The sequence below is a fragment of the Furipterus horrens genome, unplaced genomic scaffold (assembly GCF_987537825.1).
Source record: "Furipterus horrens unplaced genomic scaffold, mFurHor1.1.pri manual_scaffold_17, whole genome shotgun sequence".
NCBI classification, from domain to species: domain Eukaryota; kingdom Metazoa; phylum Chordata; class Mammalia; order Chiroptera; family Furipteridae; genus Furipterus; species Furipterus horrens.
Genome location: NW_028327187.1, coordinates 102,439,799 through 102,459,021, shown reverse-complemented (window position 1 = coordinate 102,459,021; position 19,223 = coordinate 102,439,799). Strand labels below are relative to the sequence as shown.

The window sequence follows — 19,223 nt, the reverse complement described above, 5'->3', positions numbered from 1 at the left end:
AGACTTGTGCAACTTTAACTTTGTTAAAGCATTTATATATTTATTGAATTTAAACTGGCAGAATGATTGCTTTTCCTTAACCAATAGTCATAAACAATGCAGTGATAGAGGCCAAAACATGTGTAATGGTGTAAGCATGTTCAAAAACTGTGTTATTTCCCCTTCCACTCAACAACTCAGCACACACTCCTATGTATCATTTAGGATGCTTGGAGTTGTCTGTAGTTTCTACATTTTAATATTCCAAATCAGTTCTCAAGATGAGGTGATCTATAGAACTGCTACAAGATGTTATTTAGATAGTGAACTTGTAAGTATGCAAAAATAGATTTCCTATTTCTGCTATGGGTTAGTAGAAAATGAATTATTTTGTAGTTGTAAAAGCTTTGCATTATAGATGCTGAGATATTTGGGGGAAAGTTGTAATTTTACATTTTTTCCTCAGAAATATATAATAGATATTCTGTAATTTGATAAGATCAAGTTCAAAATGTTTACTTTGTTTTTTTCATACTAATATACAATGCTCCTGAACTTTTACATTGCCAGAAATATATACAGTATTCCCTCACTTATCGTAAGTATTACGTTCTAGACGCCCCCGCGATAGGTGAAAATACGCGAAGTAGGAACCTTACATTTATTTTAGTATTTATATATATTTAAGGCTTTATAAACCCTTCCCACACACCTATAAACCATTCCCACTCCCTTATTAACCTTTCCCACTCCCTTATTAACCTTTTCCACACTTTTATAAACACTACTTATGTCCTTAAACATATTCTACACTCTTAAACCTATGTAATTTTAACAACATACGTATATAGTACCGCAAAATCCTGCGATATAGTGAAAAATCCGCCATAAATAAATATAATATTTTTTTAAATCCTGTGATACAATGAGGCCGTGATAAGTGAACCGCGATACAGAGAGGGACTACTGTACAATTAAAAAGAAAAACAAAAATCTCATCTATCACAATAAATTATTTTTCTTTGGCAGAACCAAGTTGCATTTCTTCATTCTACATCCCTTTTCTTGACTTCCCTCTCTTGCCTTCAGTCCCAAGAAAATAAAAAAAATCAAGCAATACACAGATGTCAGAAATTAATTCACTGTTTTATTAAATATAAAATAATAGAAATTTTTTAAGTAAATCGTACAAGAAATATAATACAGCAAATAGTTTTAAAAAACCCTCCCTCTATATATGTGAGTGTATGTTCATAGATACAGGGATAGATAATGGAGAGATATAAGAAATATATAGATGCTATTTACCTGTTGATCCACTGTTTTGCCCTGTGTGCTTTTAGAGATATTCAAAACTTGTGTTTAGTCATGTTCCTGTCAAGTAATGAGAATACTTGACTATCCTGGGGATTTTGTTTGTTGGTTTGTTTTCTAATGTAAAAAGGTAAAGGGGAAGGGGCAGAGAGGGTATTTGAAGCATAGAAGAAGTAAAAATGCAAAGAGAAAAGACATTTGTATTTTCTACGAAATTTAAGAGGAAAAAAATCATTTTAACATACATAAAATCTGTCATGTCTCAAGGAGAAAGGAATTAAAATTTTCTGCACAAATGAAATTGTTCCATTCTTCCAATATAAATTATCTCTACATTCTTAGAAATCTTGTAAGATCTCTGATTATTGTGGATAACACCAGTTAAATAGAATATTAATTTTATTATATGCTATTCTAAGTCTTTCTTTTTTTGAAATATTAAGGTCAGTCTATTAAGTTCAATGATGAAAACTATTATAAAAATATTCTTCTGAACGTTATTTGTCTTAGAAAAAAAGAAAGCTAAATCAACACTTTCTCAGCATAGCCACAGATGCTGTGGTAGTCAAGCCTCTTTGCAGTTGGGGATAGTCCATTAATCCAGCAAGTCACTCTTTGGGTCAGCAGGACTGTATTCTGATCATCCTCATCATCCTCCAGCTCCAAGTCATCCATCTCCTGGAACAAAGACTCATCTACGTCCACATTGTTTCCAGAGTACTCCTAGAACTGGGTATCCGATGTGTCAAGATTATGATCTGTTTCATATAGCTGTTTCCCACTTAATTTATTTTTCCTGCTTGTTCTTCTTTCATTTGTTTCTTTTTTATTTCCCAAGAGTTCTGCATCAAACTTGGTTTTCCAACTTAAGACATCCTCAATTGTAACAGGAGTGCCATGAAATAATTGCTTTTGGGCTTCCTCTGCTTCATTTTCTTTTTGTTTCTTTTCTTCTTCTCTTACAGTTTTTACTTGACCCACTAATTCATTTAATTTTTCTTGCACAGCTGCCCCTAACGATCATCACTATACCAAGGTTTTCTTCTGCTTGTAATGCTAATAATTTCAAAATGCCCGAAACATCATTATCTTCTATAGTTTCCTGGAAAAAAATATTTCATAAAGGGGGAGAGTCACCTGGGTATTTCTCACTTCATGCAAACTTGAGGGTAATCTGGAGAGTTTCATAATTTTCTCCAGCCTCAGGTGTCACAGTAGTGGTGAAGCTGGGGAGATTTTCTGATAATACTGTAAAGGAATCGTGGTAGATGAACTTTGGAGCCTCCAGCTCCTTGCTCTGTTACTAGTCATAATCTGCCGTTGTTGCCCACGGATCACCCAGACACCAGTGCTTGATGCTGCAGCTGGTTCCACTGAGGTGCTGGGAGAGCGAGCAGGGGCCAGGAGGCACAGGTGCAGAGACCCCACCCGGGAGTACTGGAGCCTCTGCATTCCCATTTTCAAGCTTCGTGACCATTGTGGATAGTGGTCAACGAATGGAATGTATTATTTTTATGACTTCTTATCTACCCAACAATCTTACTGTTCTCCCCACTATTCTAGGAGGAAGCTTATCTCATACTAGAATAATATTTTACTGGCCATCAACACGGAACAGAATGCCTAACAGAAAGATTGCTATGTGGAACTGGTGTATGTGTGTGAGGGGACTCGTTTTTACTGGAGACCCTGTATGAATTACAGAAAGTATTTACTTTGCAATGTCTACTGATATATCTGGAGCATAATAGGAATTAAAGAAGAATCCAAAATGCTTTTATATTTCAAAATTTTAAAGAATATTACAAATATCCTATCACTAGCACCTTTTAACCTTAGTGAAAGGTTTTTTTTAATCCTCACCAGAGGACCTGTTTATTGATTTTTAAAAGGGGAGGGGAGGGAGGAATAGAGAGAGGGAGAGAAACATTGATTGGTTGTGTCTCTGTGAACCCGCAACCTAGGCATGTGCCCTGACCAGGAATCGAACTCGTGACCTTTTGGTTTACACTCTGACCAACTGAGCCACACTAGCCAGACCCTTAGTGATACAGTTTTGATTTAACCTGGTTAGTTGAGGAATGCAAGGCTAAAGTGACTCTCATTCTATGTGCAGAATATATATATAACTTTGTTTTGAGAAACTGGAAAAACTGCAAACTTCAGCCATTCATGTTAATAGAGAAGAAAAATGCATGAATAAAATAAATATTTTTGCTCCTACTGTAATAGGTAAAATGGAATTATAATTAGAGAATACCCAGGAGTTTTAGCAGAATTAAAGACCTGTCGCCATTTTCTTTCAATTTTCATCTTTTTCAGGGGTTAATATTTAGCTATTAAAATAAAATAATTCTTTAGACACATAGTAGTCAAAGTGATTCTAAATGGCATTTCCTTCTTAGCAAATTTGGTTGGTGCCACATTATCATTTATAACTTGCAGATAATTGAGATCAAAGTTTGCATTAAAAGCTTTTTGTTCTTAACTGTGGCTAACACTGCCCTCCCTAGGTAATTCCAAAAGTACGCACAGAAAAATATCTCAAATTTATGATTCATTTTGGTAAATACTTTGTATTGTATTATAACTAATATATAGCTGTTATAAAATACAATTTTGAAATTTAGACAAAAAGCGTATTTTGCTTCCTTTCTTCTAATTTTTTAATTGATCATCATTTAGTTTTAATTTGGTATTGTGTAAATGAATACTCAAGCCTTCTCCCCTTCCTGAATACAAACTCTTTGCAATATAACTTTGATGTTTCTCCCATTATAAGGTCCAGTCTGTTATCCCAACTCTAAAATCTGAGCTGGTATCCTAACTTACTTGAACCCATGGAATGTAGTAGAAGTTACATTGTGCTATTTCTGAGCATAGGCTTCAAAGACTTTTGTATCTCTGCTTTGTCTTGAAATCCTGCCCCAGCCACAAGAACAGTCAGAGTTAGCCTTATGGAGAATGTGAAACCCAAAAATGTCATCATAACCAAGGCCACTGTAATCCAGACAGCTCCCACCTAATCTGCCAGCTGATCACAAACTCACAAGGAAGCCCAGCTGAAACCAAACTTCACAGCTTAGCACAGCCTAAACTGATGGCTTGCAGAATGATGAGCTAAGTTCTTGTTTTAAGCCACTAAGTTTTGGAGTGGTTTATTATGCAGCAAAAGCTAACTGATACAGATATAAATATTTAAAACAAGATGCACAAAATTTTGATGATAGATTAATTAAATATTAGTTATAGAAATTTACAAAACTCATACCAGCATTGATGTTACTCCTGTCCTTGAGATAAAGACTCTATCAAAAATGGGAATTAAAAATGGAAAAGAAGATTTTAGATTTTGTAATAATTATAATGGCAGATAGAGTATTTATTGTTTCTTTATGACTTGCACGTAGACACTTCATTAGTAAGTTAATAGGCCTATAATATTGTTTGTCCTTATGTATTTTATACTACTTTACAAAACATATTTCTTCATGTTTCTTATAGAAAAATTATAACGAAGTACTACTATGTTCTTCCTTTGATATGTCTCATTATAGAGAAACGCCATAGTTATAGTTTGAGTATGATCAGAAGCTGACCCTGAGCCTAAAGACTGAGTGAAAATGATTTAATTTGGAGATTAAAGAGATAGCAGTGAAAGATTAAGGAAATGAAACAGGAAAAGGAAGTCAATAAAGGGTGATTATCAAGCCATCTACCACTATGGATGAATACAGCTTATTTCTCCCAAATACACACATCTCAGACTTGACTGAGAGATATGGCAGGTAGGATATTTACACACTGACTTTTATAAATTATTGGGTGAGGGCTGTTCCTGGGAGTTATGAACTGCCCATCACTTTTGGCCTGTTGCCTAGCTGCAAACCCAGCCCAGAGGCAAAAATCAAAACAAAACAATACACAAAAACCACCATAAATTCAAGAGCTGGCAGTTTGTAGTCCACAAGTGTTGATCAAGATGGTAAAGGTGAGAGGATATGGGTAGGCCGCCAACTGCATCTGCTACAATTATCATCTTCTAGATTCAGTCTAGGATTTGATTCGATCTAGTCAGGTTAACAAAGAAATCAAGCAACACTTCATTGCATAGGGTTCCTCAAATCTTTTCTTAACCTTTCAAAAATAGTGTAGAATCAACATGTTTAATGCAAGCCAGTCTATACACAACATTGATCTTAGATTCCCTATAGAGTTCCTATTACAAAGAAAATGCCACTAGTTTATGACCTTTGCTTATGAAAAGGCACAGTCAATTTGGACTCTTTTATTATATTTTGCTCTACTAGCCTTGCTTCAAATTACTGTTACTTTGTACTTTTAATCTAAATTACAACTATAACAGTCTTAGTTTAGATCCTAGTCCCCTAGTCTCATTCACACAAACTGCTACATCTTCCTCTTCATTTTTCTTCAATTTACACAAGAGCCTCCCATTCAACTTACATTGCCTTTAACCAAACTATTTTCTCTCCTGGATGAATTTATTTGACCATTTTTATTTTCCTGGTTGCATTTTTTTTCTTAGGAATTACTTTAAAATCCCCTTATCTCCTTGGGTCACAAAGTTATGGGCATGATGGCAGCCAATAGCCTAGATGTCTCTGGAGAAGAGTTGTTGTTGGTGGTGGGATCCATGGAAATGTGAAGTGGGAGGAGTATGTAGAAGAGAGTCTGATGCCACTACCTTTCAAGACTGTAAAGGTAAATGATGATGCAATTGTGGACAACTTTCTGTCTTTTCCAAAATATTACTTTTCACTGTGATATATATGATTCATGATCTTGAGCTTTTGCTACAACAGATTTCACCAAAACAAACCCAGATATGCTCAATTCGTTTGTTTTTTTCCCCTCCAACCACGTGTGTGTGTTTGTTTTTTATTGAATTGATTGGAGTGACATTGGTTATTAAAACCATAGAGGTTTCCATTGTATAACTCTATAACGCATGATCTGCATGCTGCATCATGCACTCACCACCCAAAGTCAAGTCTCTTTTCACCATAAAAGTTGTTTGATACATATGTAGAACAAGACTTTCCAAGTACTGCTCTCTAATTCTACACCCTCATTTCCTGAAACATTCTTAGCATAACCCAGAAGGAAAATTCTCAACTCTTGCTCAAACACGTCACGTTGTTTGATGTCCCCCATTCCCTATACCATCAAGCAAACTGCTTCCCCTGCTGAAGTTTAATATCCCTCACATCTCTATGGTGAACTCTTATCTTTTGACATCAATATTAGTCATCACTTCTTTGGTAGGGCCTTTCTTGACGTTAACAGGTTGAGTACACTACTTTCATTTTTTGTACTTCTGTATCGTGTTTTCTATCTATATTGTGGTAACTAGTTTACTGAATCATGTGAGTTAATTTCAATAATAGTCTCCCAACTAGACTTTGAAGTTCCTAAGATCTGAAACTGGGTCTTATTTCTTATAACACTCGGAGCCAGGAAACATCTGTTACATAGTAACAATGCAATAAGTGTGGCTCACTGTTGAATTACCATTTTATTTGATTCTCTCTTAAAACTCCTTATGCCTTTATGACTTTCTACATCGTAAGGTTTACATAGCAGTTGTCACTTAAAATTTTTACTCTCCTTAAAACAACAATAAAAGGGCATATTCAACTTTCCCTGAACCTCCTATGATTTCTTCTCTTTCAAATAAAAGAAAACCGTGCCAGTTCTTTTCTTATAAAGCAAATGTTTGCTTTCCTCATTTGAAATGTTCCATAATTGGGTACAACTTTGGAAGTAATTTATATAATAATCATGGTCATTCTTTCCTTATAAGTTACTCCAAACAGTAATTGTATCTGTTTAAATGTTTTGTATTTTGTTTATTTTAGTAATTTGCATGAAAAAATAAGGAATGGCATACCCAAGCAGGTAATTAAAAATATAATTATCATCATCAACATCATCTTAATTCTCTTTTTTGAAATACTATTTGATTATACTGTTACAATGACTACTTATGTAGGTGAAACAATAGTGGTGTAGTAGCTGAAACACCAAATGGCAGTGAAGCTATCAATGTTCTAATTCAGTATTTGCACCTTGTTGTGTGTCCTGAAATGTGCTGCATAACTTCTCAGACCTTTGATTTCCTTGGCAATAAAATAAAAGTGCAGCTAAAAATAACCTGGAGGGTTCATTCTAGCTCTTAAATGATATATGATCCTGGACACAATGCACATTTCTTTGCCTTTTCTGATGATATCACTGTATTTGCATGCTGTACATACAAATTATATCAAATGAGGGAATTTAAAGAATATAGACAGGTTTCTATGATCTTAGAAATATATGAAAGTGAAGAAGTTTGCCTTTGTATAATTAAATAAGAAAGAAAAATGTCTAGGTGTATGTCAAAGAAATGAAACTACGGAAGATGGCAGCTTTAAAATTTTAATCATACTTATTTGGGTAGGATCTAGATCCTTTTAGTAGTAGTAGTAGTAGTAGCAGTAAAGAAAAAGGGGGAGCAGGAAATGGGAGGGGAAGGAGAAATCCATACAGCAAGAGGAGAAGTTAAAAGCTGTTAGAAACACTCCATAGTATGAAAATAAACTGAACAATAAGGAGAAAATTTTCTTTAAATAACAACTACCACACAAGGAGTCTATTAAATTATGCGAGTTTACTAAGATCAGTGATCATAAGTGTCTATAATGGTCCTTCAATTAAGGACTTAGAAAACAGTGGAATGGTCTGAGGGTGATGAGAAATCTAAAAGTGACAAAAGAGATCTCAACACTTTGTTTATTCTAGCATTATGAAAGGGAAAACATTTATAAATATTGATTTCTTCCAAAGCTTTCAGTTAGCAATTGCCAACTTAATAAAGCAGAAAGGTCCTAGAAATTGCCTTTCAGATCTTGGTAAAATTATAGAGATTAAAAAGACCTTTGGATAAAATTTTATTTAATATACGAAGACATTTGAAGACTATCTTAAAGTGGAGGAATCACAGGTTATATAATTTGTCACATTTAAGATAAAAATAGGGATGCCATGCAGAAAAATATTACTGATTTTGTGGAAGATATTCTGCAAATGTTTGTTAGTGGACCAATATATTTCAGTAACATTTGAGAAACTGACAAACATAAATCAAGTTTCGTCAGTTCTGAAGCAAATAGGAATTTACTTCAATATATCTCTCTTAAATCACAATTACAAATGTTACTACAAAATTAATTTGGATGCACAGCTCTATCTTTCACTTCACATATTAAGTACTTGATAAACTATCAAGTAAATTCTTATTTGTAATATACAGATCAGAGAGTTCTGACTCATTCTGTCATGGTTTCAGTCTATCCTAGGCAAATGTTAAGTTATTTTCTACAAGCAATGTCAATGAAATGTTTCCTAAGCAAATGTCTATATTTTCTATTTACATGATGTCACAACTCTGTAAATCCTAACCCCTCCAAATTTTTAATTTTGAAAAAATTAAATTTTAAAACTCTGATAATAAGGCAAAGCAGGGAAGTTTCCCCTACTTGGTATCATTAATTCAGTTGAATTGCAAGTAGTCTCCTATCTGGTTTCTCTGCTCCTGCCCTATCCCCAAGGTAGTGTCTTCTCAGCACAATTAACTTTTTAAAATGCTTGATTGTATCAATCCTCTTCAAAACTCAAAGCCTTCTGATCTCACTTAAGAGGCTCTTAATAAGCTGGTCCCTATCACCTCTCTTTTCTCCTCCACTCAGTTCCAGTCACATAACTTCCTTGCTGCTACTTGAATATACGAACATAGTCCCATCTCAGGAATATTTAGCTTCCTTTTTATTGTGTGCTCTTTCCCTAGATATACTCATAGCTCTTAGCTTTCTCCAGGCCTCTACAAAAACAAAAGCCCTTATATCCTCCTCCAGACACATTTTATCCCCTTTATTCTGCTTTGGTTTTCTACATTGTATATATTACAGACTGACATTTAATGTATTTTTAAAATATTGTTATCTTTTCTACCCACTAGTATATAAACTTTATGTGGGCAGAGATTTTTCCAATTTAGTTCATTATCACTTCCCAAGTCCCTAGAATTATATGTAGTATATAATAGACATTCAATATATATTTGTTTAAGGAATGAATGACATTTGAAAATGCATATTGTTAATAAATATATCAATAATTGTTAACTCTCTGTTGGCCCTTTTTCTCTCAGCCAAATTACTTGCCAAGTGAACCAATCAAGAGAACATTTAATATGGCCAGATTATATGTCCTAAAAGTCTGTTGATACCTGCAGACTGTGCATGTCCTATTCTTTGGTCATAAACATACATTTGGGGTTACTGGCAGTGATAAGTTTTAAGAAGGCAGCCTCGGATGTCAAGACTGGAGATTATGGCAGACAAGCTAGATCTGAGAGGACCCCGTTTTATTTCTTCTTAGAAGTGTGCAACTGGACAATTCAACTGGCTTCTCTGTGTCTTAATGTCCTCACTTACTACTTTGGATCAAGAGAAATAATTACTTTCTGGCTTACCTCACAGGGCGGTATGAAACTCAAGTATATTAAAGCATTTAAATATATATTGTGTAAATTTTTTGTGGGCTTAGTGTTCCTGATGTTGCAGTTATAAGGGAAAAATGCAAATTAAAAATAAAGAAACAATCAATTTTCCCTGATGCAGAGAAACAGTTTCCTCCTTTTCCTTTTCTTAAAACATCTGCTCTAGAAACTTTGCAACTATAAGAGCTTTCTCAACATGGATGGAACTAGAAAGAATTATGCTTAGTGAAATAAGCCAGGCAAAGAAAGCAAAATACCATATGATATCACCTAATTCAGGAAACTAAAGAACAACACAAACAAATGAACTAAATAAGACAAGGAGCAGAATAACAGTCAATGGGGGGAGGGGGAGGGAGAGAAGGGGGATAAGTAAGGGAAGGGTCAGGTCAAGGAACATGTATGAATGACTCATGGACATGGACAACGGGGAGGGATATAATTGTGGGAGAAGGGATGGGCTGGGTGGGGGAGAGCAGTGGGGGGAAAATGGGACAACTGTAATTGAAAAACCAAAAAATAAAATAAAAAATAAAAAGAGTTTTCTCTTCCTATTTGAAATGTATGTAAATCTTTTCAAAAGTTATATAAGCCTCTTGCCTGTTTTCCAACCCAGGACTCTTTCATAAAGGACTGGGAACCATGTCTTTAAAACATAATCATCAAAGATGGTGCCTTACTTCCCAGTTTCCATGAGAGGATAGGAATTTCATTTGGTTGGTGTCTGGATTCAAGCTGCATATCTAACTCCTGTCATAAAGATATGAGACATTTATTTTTAATTTGAATAAAGACAATGACGGAACACAAATTTAGGATCATCTGCATGTCAGAAAGGGTGCTTTCAAGTCCTCTTACTTAAGGACTAGTGGTAACAAGTATATAATGGGCTGTATCTATTGGGCTATACACAAGAGTAAGATTTCTGTCTTTGCAATTATTTTAGATTGCCTATTATATGCATTACATTCCAGTTTCATGTTTATCAGTAATAGAACTGTTTTATTTTCTGCCTTTGTGGAGAGAGTTCCTGGGTTTGCATAGGTCAATGCAAAGTCACATTAAAATCAGAGTGAAAGGAATTCTGATTTCCACTTAGGAAGTGAAGAGTTAGAAAAGCATTATCCTGTCCTTACAATAACCACCAAAGCTGGACAAACTACAAGTTTACAACTTTTCTCAAAGCTACACTAGACCTGCAGTAACTAACTAGACCAAAACCTAAAAAGAATTCAACTGGAATTGTTAACAAATCGGTAGATGATATGTAGGGACTGGCAATAGAATGTGGATCCCTCGGGGCTCATAGATAAAGGGGAGCTCAAATCCACTCATAGGACCTCACTTTATACAATGACCTCATTGTCCTTCCCCAGAGATTGCTAGGGAACCTGAAATGGCAAAATACACTGTAAATAGAATGAAAAGACAAGCCATAGACAGGACAAACATATTTATAAATAGAATATAAGGAAAACAGCTTGCTTCTAGAATATATAACAAAATTTTAAAACTCATCAATGAGAAAATTAAAAACAACCTGTTTAAAATATGGGCAAAAGGTTTGAATATACACTCAACCATAGAAGATATGTGGATGGAAAATAAGTAGATAAAATGATGCTTCCCATCCCCTGTCATTAAGGAAATTCAAATTAAAACCATCCTGCAATACTACCACATTTATTAGAATGGCTACAGAAATGAGTTTCTGGTGAGGATGTAGAGAACCTCAAGCATCCACACATTGCAAAGCAGAAACAGTTTAGCAATTTTTTATAAAGGTTAACATGCCTATACCATGTGACCCAGAAATCCAAATTCTTTCCAAAAGTGAGAAAACTTATGTGTACACAGAATTGTGTCCTTGGATGTGGATAGCAGCTTTATCCATAATCACAAAACATGGGAAAGAACCTGAGTGTTTTTCAACCAGTGAATAGATAAACTATAGTACATGTATGCAGTGGAATACTAGCAAACTATTAAACACACACACACACACACACACACAAAAAAAAAAAAAAAAAAAAAAAACTACTGATACATGAAACAACATGGATAGATTTCAAATGCATTTTGCTAACTGAAAAAGCCAGGTCAAGAAACTATGAACTAAATGGTAATATTTATATGACATTCTGGAAAAAACAAAATTATATGAATGGAGAACAGATCTGTGATTGTTGGGCATTCAGTGTCGGGTAAAGACTTGACCACACAGAAAAAGGATAAAAAATTTTTCCTCAATTGATAGAACTGATTTGTATTATGGTTTTGGTTGTAGATATATGATGCTGTACATTTGTCAAAATTGATAAAATTTTGCATCACAAGTGGTGAATTTTATTGCATGTAGTGTAAAAATTAATTTAGAAGGAATAAAATATAATACTAATCTGATAATTTGTCATCAGTTACTAATAAATATCAACAGTAGCACTTGAATCACAGATTTATTAAGCATAACTTGTTTCGTTTTAGTGTATCAACAATGGATCATACAAAAGGTCATATTATATTCAAAATCCAAGGACAAATGGAAAGACAACATAAACTATATTTTTAACAAAATTATTAGGTCTGTCCCATTAAAGGGAGGTAGTATCATATTTGAAATATCAGGCTTACTGCCAGTCTTCTAAAGCTAAGGAAACGCTAGTAGAGACTGAAAGAGTTGAGTCAGAAGGCACAGAAATAGTTGAGGGTTGTGGGTATGAATTCTAAAGGCAGATTAGTCAGTGTTGACTGATAGAGTTAAAGGAATGAAATTGTAAGATCACTGCATAGTACAGAGATTTGAAATAGAAAAGAACGGATTGATTCTAGTAAGCTGTTTGAGCCAGTGTAATAACTAATTAGAAAAACAAGAGTTTTATCGATCAGATTTGAGAAGGGGATTATTCTATAAGCAATTCAAGCAAAATTTCTTTACAAAATGGTACTTAGACTATAGAATTAACTGTCAAATGCCTCATACAAGAGAAAAATACTATATAAATATGCATCTATTATAGCAAGAGCTTAAATGAGAAAGTTATTGATAGGCAAGGTGCAATTATCAATAATTAGAAATAGGAAAGTGGAAATTAGAATTTAGCTCAAAGCAGGATACAGACAACTGATATGGGATTTGCACAGTAGTTGTCATACAATAGGTCAGGTTTATCCAGCACATTGAAAGGTTTGTAAAACATTGATTTGATTAACGTAAGGAGCCTAGTTCAAAGTGACAAAGTAAAAAAAAGGGGGGGGGCTGCTGAATTATCTCTTGGAATGTAAATTTTAAACAAGACTTTGCTTTTGACTGTTTAGGATTGAACTGCATTTTATTTATGAATAAAAAGCCAATATTCTCAGATGAAAATTCATTAATTTCATTCAAATTATATTTATATAAAACTCAAATGGCTATTTTGAAAACACCTTTATGATTTTCCTATTTGTCAAATTATGCAAATTTCATTTGTCTCCTTAATCTAACTGTTGTAACTCCAAATGTATCTCCATTTGGCCTTTTTTTTCTGACAACATGCAAAAGTTACTCATTAAAAAAGTACTGTCATATGTTATTGGTGAAATTTTAATTGGTACAACAGCCAAAAGCATAGCTTTGTTTAAAAAAAACAACAGAGAATAGATTCTTCTCTCAGCTACCTTCTCAATTAGTGAAGGAGTCAGATAAATTTTTAAAATAAAAAATAATACTGTAAGAATTTATAATATAATTAATAACATCTAGAACCTAGGTAAGAATGTACCTTATTCTAGAACTTGATAGTGGATATCAGGCATATGAAAACAATCTTTAATTTAAATAAAAGAGAATAAAATTACTCAGAAATTTAGTTTTTTGGTGGAACAATTCTTCCCTTGTCCCTCCCACCAGCAGCAGCTCAGATTTCAATTAGTGTCTTTTCTGGGGGAAAAAAATCCTACTTTTTGGAATATTTATTTAGCAAATGTCTCCTTGGTGTCCTCAATGAGTCAGACTCTGTTTTGAACACAGGGGATACATAACTCATAGAGGAGTCCAATTATAGACAAATTAATGCATAAATAAAATTAGATATTTTAGAATGCGATGTATAAAGTTGTAAGAAGTTTAAATTGTTTTGCACAAAATACCAGGCAGAGACCCCCAAAGTTAATAATCATCCCCAACATAGTTTGTTCTTCTTTTCTTCCACTCTCTCTCTTTCTCTCCCTTTTTTCTTTCCTATATTCTAGTGTTGCCTTTCTTTTCCCTTTCAATTTTCACTCTATTCTCTTTCCATGTATAACTTTTACTATGTCTATTTCCTTACATTATGTTGTGATTTTCACTTTTGAGGATGACTGCAAAAACCAATCCCAGTTCAGCAATGCCGACACTTGGAAGAGCCTTCTCATGTGGATTTAAATGTCAATGGGGCATCTTATTTCATACATTTATTATCAACCCCTGTTATTAAACTGGATGCTATTCTCAATTATCAGAATCTAGGTGTGGCCCGAGCAACTCAGGATCAACGAATTTCCACGCTGAGTATCACTGAAATCTCTGTCTGTCTGTCTCTCTCCATATCTGTAGCTGTTCTCTGGAAATGTGGTTACTTTTTAACTCTCTCTCTTAATATTTCAGTTGTATGTTAATTTTTTTTTCTCAAACACAGAAGCCCTTGAATTAAAAGAGTTGGTCGAGCAAGAGTGCAGGCTACAGTGGTTTCCACTTCCATCTGTAGTCATGTCACACACCAGGTGAGGCTGTATTATGGTGGATACTAAAATCTATTTGAGTGGCCTTTCTGCCTGATTATACCATGGTTTACACACTGTGCATCGATTTTTCACATATATGTAAAGAGGAGATATTAATGCCAGTGGAATAAAAAAAGAATATAGTAAAGTTATTCTTTTTCCTAGAAGTGTTTATATTTTCATGCTCTAAATGAACCTCCATGTATGTGGATAGAAATAGCTAAAAGTATTGACTTGTTGATGTCTCTTAACAATTGTTCACATTTTTCTTTTAGGCATTTTACCATCAATCTCTACCATGAATGATTTATAAATTATTGCAAGAAAATATTTCAAGGTGTTTATACCCATTTTTCTTCTTTTTGCAGAAATTGTATATCAAATACTTTCATGCATTAAAAGCAGAATATTTAAAGATTGATCTGGAAACAAAGATAAGGAACAAAGCCAAAGACTGATGGGCAAAAACAGGATTCTGTGCTTAATCAATAAGATACTATAGTTTGCTTCAGAAATAGCCTTTTGTAAGCCACCATACCAACCCAGATAATCATGCATGATAGTCCCCTCTAGGTCCACTCAAGATATGAATCACCATAACAACTCATCCTAAACAAAAAAGATCATGGTAGTGGTTTTAGGAGGAGGGAAGCTATAGTTGCTGAACGCACAGCTATGACCATCCCTGCAGAGGTTATCTAAAAAGATGGGCCATTTCACAGGTGTAAGAATTTACCAACATCCATGTTTCTGTCTAAAGAGCTTAGCTGATTAATCGTGATTCACAGCATCGATTCCCATTCTAGCCACAAAACCCAGTTTGTGCTCTCTGCAATTAATATTGAAATGTCTGCCTTATCTTCAACACACCCTCACTCAACTCTGAACTAATGTGCATACCTTCTCCTGATGTATTGTTTAAATAATCGTGTATCCTTATGCACCTTCAAATTTTTATGTAAAGTATATCTCCCTTTTATGTCTTCTAAGGCAGAGCCTACTTAGGATCTATCACTCCTATTATTGTAATGATATTCATATTCCCTCTCTCTTTCTCTCAATTGCTCTCATATGTCAGTTTCATTTTGAGTTCCTTGTATGTGCAGCATGCAGCTCTTTCTTGGGACAGCTGTATGCAGTTGTTGTGCATGCTTATGTGTTCTTGTCACTTGAGTGTAAAGACATTTTTCTATATACCCCTTGTCACTTACTGATTGATATGGCTGGCAGATGGCATTTTTTGAGAGGATGTATCATCAGCTGCACAAAATATGCTGACATCTCTAGTAGTAAATGATGCAAGACAGTCATGGTTTAAAAAGCAGTCGATTCTCTACAAAAAAATATATATATATAGAAAATCATAGACTTATAAGAAGACGAGAAGGTAGACCTTAATTTAGAATTCTCTAGAAAACGATCCTGGTACTTATGGTAAGAATTTGCAGAAAACATTTCTCTTTCCATCATTTAGAAGATATTGCCTGTGTGCATCCCGATCACTGTCCAAGGCACTCAGGAAATCATAGTGAATAAGAAACACAGGGGCCTTGTTTTCATAAAACGCACATTCTTTGTGGGGAGAGCAAACAAAAACAAGCAAGCAAATATATAAAGATAACTTTGAAAATGATGCATGAGAAGATACAGAGATATGCTGATAATTAACAAGCTGTAAAGACATGTAGTGTGTATGTGTGTTTGGGAGACTGAAGTGTGTGATGCTACTAATGTCCTGCCCTATATCTCCTTGGCCTTCCATTGAATTTACTGCAATTATGGTAGAAACAGCATCTGAAGCCTCAAGCAGTGGCACATTTCTACTTTTCTGCCCGGAGGCTTTCTCTGGCACCACAGCAGTATGCTTTCACAGGTACACCTTAGAAGTGCTGGAGTTCACCTCAACCCTCAACCAATGGGGGTGAGAATTTGTGTATAAATACCGCAGCCTCTTTTTCCTTTGGCGGGACAATTCTAAGGTGTGTTCCACAGGTTCCTAGGGTTTCCCAGAAAGATTTAAGCTCAGGTGCTCAGAGCAGACACCTTCTCATTTAAAACATGTTTTATAGGTTTTCCTGACTCCCCTGCCTCACCTTCCCCACTCTTTCATTTGTGTTTCCTGAAATTGACTCCTAAATAAACTACCTGGACTCAAGTTCTTGTCTCAAGATTTGCTTTTGGGAAAAACAAAAACAAAAACAAAAACAAAAAACAAACTAACATTAACAGGAAATGAAAATTGAAAAACTTAATTGGGTAATTAAGGATCATCACAGTAATGTAGTGTTGTTAGAAATGAGACCTAAATGACAAGAAGTTCTCCTCCATGGGAAGACAGTTCTTGGTGGAAAGAGCAACAGCAAGGCCCTGAGGTGGACAATGTTCAATGAACTCCAAGAAGACCAGACTAGCTGGAGCAGAGTAAGTGATGAGTGGCAGGTGGTGAAGTCAAAGGAGCAAGTAAGAGATATATTTTATAGGACTGTAGAGGTGATATTGGGTGATATTGAGGAGTTCAGGCCTATATTATAATTATAGTCGGCCTTTTTAAGTCATTAAGCAAAGCAGTGATATATTTGGATTTTTAAGTAAATCCCTGGCTATAGTTTGAGAAAATAATTTAGGGAGAAAAGTGTTACAAACTAACAGGAGGGAATCAAAATACTAGTTATAAAGCGATTGTACTGAGCTAGATGAGGTAGAAAATAAAAACTTTTCTTAATGACAAAAACTGAAGATAGAAGGTTCACACTGAAGATACATTTATCTGTTATCCTCACCTGAGGACATGCTTATTTATTTTAGAGAGAGGAAGGGATGGAGGGAATGAGGCCGAGAGAGAGAGAGACAGAGACAGAGACAGAGAGAGAGACGGAGAGAGATCGGTTGCCTCTTGTATGCGCCCTCACTGGGAATTAAAACCACAACCTCAGTATGTGTCCTGACTGAAAATCAAACCCACAGCCTTTGGTGTATGAGATGACAGTCAACCAACTGAGACATGATGCCAGGGCTAAAGATACGTTTTTTAAGGGAAAAAAAAAAAAAACCCAGCAGAATTCACCGATGGTTTACATGGAAAAGCAGTAAAGAGAAATAAACCAAATTCCATTAAATATGAAAGGCCACATTGAAAATAAGGATAGCAGGAGATATAAATTTGAGTGAGAGTGGCATCTAACAATTTAAACACATGAAACCAGATGTGATCCTCCAGGGAAAGAAGTAGAGACCCTAGGAAGAAACCCTGCGAAAGAGTTCAAGCAACCACACAACTAACTGAGATGGAGAAATTAGCAAGGTAAACAGAAGACAAGAACTTTGGTTTCATGGACACCAAAAATTATATATATTATGAAATACCAAGAAGGGAGACGTGGTCAACTGTAAAATGTTGCTGAGAGTACAATTAATAGGATAAAAATTCAGCTATTCGATTTGTCACCTTTCAGATTATTGATAAGAACAGCATGAATTAGTGGGCATAGAAAATGGATTGCATATGTTACAGAGAAAAAAGAATTTAAGGATTTTATATGTGGAATAGAGAGAGATCTTTTTAAAAACTTTGTTCTTAAGAAAAGCAAAGACAAAGAGCAATACTTGAATAGGGCATGTGGGATCCCTGCAACTATGTTAGATAAAATGTTACATGCCTACAACGTCTCCTCTTCTGAGCATAAGAAGAATACATTTCTCAGGCTCCTTTGCTGTTAGATTTCTACCATGGAATTGTATATGGACAGTGGGGTGTTGGTAGAAATTATGTATGCCATTTCCTGGCACTGAGCTTTAAAAACATCTCATCTGTCTTCCCCTTATTTTTTCCTTCCAACAGCAAATTTTAAAGTGTGTTTTGTGTGGAACAACCACAGAGCGACAGCAACCTGGGTTTCTAGGTCAATCTTGAGGAGAGCCTCCGAGAAGAGCTAAGTTACTCATCTTGAACTCTGCTGTGTGAAAAAGATGAACCTTCGTTGAGTTTGGTCACTGAGTTATATAGGTTCAATTGTTATCGGAGCAGAGCTAAGTCTGTCATGACTAATACTCCAGCAATGTTTTTAGCGTGATTGAAAAAAATACCATTTTGCATATATATTTTAGAAAATGCACTACTAGGGAGGAAGAGTTGATATTGCAAGAGAGAGAGTATGTAATTAAGAAGTATATGCTTGAAAGTATAAGATGTCTGAGATAAACGTGAACATTTTTTGAGGTTGGTTTTAGAATTAGGGCACTGCACAAAGTAAGAAAGGCAGAGCATGAGTACAAAAGAAATCACAATGATAAATCTGGTCAAAGCAGACAGAGGGAGTTTTCTCATTTACTGCTTCTACTTGGGCAGAGAAGTGTGAGATAAGAAAAAAATATCTGCTGAGAGGGGAAATATTGGTTCTTTGAGGAGAGAGAACAACTTGTAAAAAATAATTTGAAAAATGGGAAATCAGTCAAATTAAGAAAGTAAGAAAAAGATTATCTGGCACTGTTGCATATATTTTAAATGTGATCATGAATGTAAAAATATGTCCAAGGAGAATATCTGCGTGCATTTTTATGCTGACTTTAACTTTCTGGCTGAAGGCATAAGATAGCTTTAGCCAAGCATGTATAATGTAGAAAGAGT

At 34.8% G+C, this 19,223-nt stretch overlaps 1 pseudogene; it reads right to left on the bottom strand.

Annotated features, from left to right (window-relative positions):
• Positions 1-1,888: 1,888 nt before the first annotated feature.
• Positions 1,889-7,241, bottom strand: LOC149991709 (RWD domain-containing protein 1-like; annotated as a pseudogene).
• Between the last annotated feature and the right edge of the window lie 11,982 nt (positions 7,242-19,223).